The sequence below is a fragment of the Saccopteryx leptura genome, unplaced genomic scaffold (genome assembly GCF_036850995.1).
Source record: "Saccopteryx leptura isolate mSacLep1 unplaced genomic scaffold, mSacLep1_pri_phased_curated manual_scaffold_37, whole genome shotgun sequence".
NCBI lineage: Eukaryota > Metazoa > Chordata > Mammalia > Chiroptera > Emballonuridae > Saccopteryx > Saccopteryx leptura.
Window position 1 is genome coordinate 548,103 of NW_027095719.1, and position 2,633 is coordinate 550,735.

Consider the following 2,633-nt stretch of genomic DNA (forward strand, 5'->3'; position numbering starts at 1 on the left):
CTTTGGTGTCAGTTAGGATTCAGTGTGGTGGTGTTCAGTATATCAGTTTGTCAGAAGGCAGAGCTGAGACATAAGTCTCGGTTTTTCAGCAATGCGTGTTCTCAGGTATAAAACAAAGAAAATATAGAAGTAATGAATCAAAGACCAGGGGAGGTGCTCTGTGAGCAAAAGAAGCTAGCTTCTATGTAGTGACCAATTCTCAGTTAAATTAATGATGTCCAAAGCTTAGGAGGTCTCTCAGTATGGACTGCTGCCAAGACACAAGAGAAAGTTCATGTTAGGAAAGGGGTCACTTTGTTCTAAAGAATTAGAAATAGTGATTATGCACCTGAATTTTAAGAGCAAAGAAAAGTCTTCTGGTGTTGTCACCACAGCAGACTAGATAATCATTTTATTTTTAATTACCTCTGATTTTTTCTAGAAAAAATTTTCCCCAAAAGACAATGGCTTTCTCTCACCAGAGAGCTCAGTAGTAAAAGCATCACAACCATATGCTAATGTTATAGGTTTACTCCTGGGTCAAGGCACATACAGTTACAGATTGATGTTTCTGAATCTCTCTCTGTCCTTTTCCCTCTTTATCCTGCATCTAACATGAATAAATAAAATAAAAAATGACAATGGCTTTTTTGTTGTTGTTTTTGCAGCTTAAGCTGCATAGAATAATGAATTATATTTTTCAAAATCTCACCTCAAGAGGAAATAAATGGTAAGTTCTTAAAATTTCATATTTCCCCATGTATAAGAAGCCTCCTTGTATAAGACGTACCTTAGTTTTGGGGCACAAATTGTACAAAAATGATAACAAATGCCAATAAACAAAAAATGCAAGAAAAAAATTCTACAACCACTATATAAGACACAGCAAGATTTCTAGCCTTACATTTTTCAAAAGATACGAGTCCTATACATGGGGAAATATGGTATACACTCTCCAAATATCTCTGTAAACATTCTGTTATTCTTTTTCTTTATTTTTTTTTAATGGAGACAGTGAGAGAGTAAGAGAGAGGGATAGATAGGGACAGACAGACACAAATGGAGAAAGTGTTTATAATTTGCCAGGACACAGATCAATCATCAGTTTTTCTTTGTGACCCCTGATGTTTTCATTGACTCCTATCTAATATGTGGCTTGAGAGAGGGCTAGAGCTGATCAAGTGACCACTTGCTCGAGCCAGCGACCTTGGGCTCAAGATGATGAGCTTTGTTCAAACCACAGGAGCCTTCGCTCAAGCTGGTGCCCTTGGGATCTCAAACCTGGGTCCTGCGCATTCCAATTAAATACTTTAACCCCTGCGTCATCACCTGTTCAGGCTGTGAATATTTTTTTCTTTTACCTTCTCTGGATTTTATTTAGTATCCTGTTTCTTAGTATGGATGGAAAGGTGGTGTATTTTAAGGTTTTCTTGCCCTAAAATATATTCCTCAATATATTTTTTTCATAGATTTCCTTATGTATTTTTTAGTTCCATTAATTATAAAGTATTTTGTAACTGGAATTGTGATTTTAAGGGGAGGGTTTTTTAGGAGTGAATTTCCTTACCTTCAAAAAGGGGATTTTTTGTTAATTTCTATTATTGTTTACTATATTATGTGTAATGACAACAGAAAACATGCTTTATATCATTTTTTATGTTAGAGGTAGTTGAAACTTGCTTGAAAGAACATACAAAAAGATCTGTGGGAAATGTTTTCCAAGTAAACATCCTTGCTGCCACCTTGTGTGCTCCTTGGGAATAACAGCTCAGAGCAGATCACCTGGAAAAATACAGCAGTTGGGTGTTGTGCGTTATCTATCAATGTTGAATCCAAGGCTATCCAGAAGATACTTTTATAACTTGTAAATATAAAAGAGTTCTAGTTACTCTTTGCTAACTGTTTCAACGTTAACTGTAGTGAAAGCAAGAGATATACTTGATATCATTTCAATCCTCTGAAGTTGGCTGGAAATTGCTCCATACCACATACAATAATGGTCTCTGTTACATGTGCTTCTCTGCTGTCACCTCGTTTGCATCTTGGGAATCACGGTTCAATACAAGTCTAAAGAAAAGTTTTGGTATATAAGATTGTCTACAACAGTTCATTTCAATTAACTGGTTCTGTGAAGTTTTTATGTATCCTTAGTGGTTTGTTTTCTGGGAATCTACCATTTTATTTTGTTTTTCTTCTTTCCTTTTAGCCATGCTTTCATAAAGCCTTTGAAAGTACCCATCATATACCAGGCACTTTGGTAAGAACTCATTTCCCTGCACTCAGTAACTTCCCATTCTACTATTTTTACATCTGTCTTTTTAACTACTGTCATTTAAATCTACTAAATGTATTCTAAAATATTATGTGCTTTGATTTGACATGTATATTGAATTTAAACAGATTTTATTATATATGTGTTATTCTTATTGCAGAAGTGCAAAATCTGGTAAGAAAAACAAAACAACAAATTTTCATACATAGATATCAGCTGTTAACTTTATGCCATTTTCTTTTTTTATTCTTTGTGTACCAATTATATTTCTCTATGTATATGTACTCATGTACATTGGGTGCTTGTACCCAAAGTGTGCATAGATGTGCATTGCATATGAGCATACCTCTCTGTTTCAATAGTGTCTGTCCTTTGTTGACAT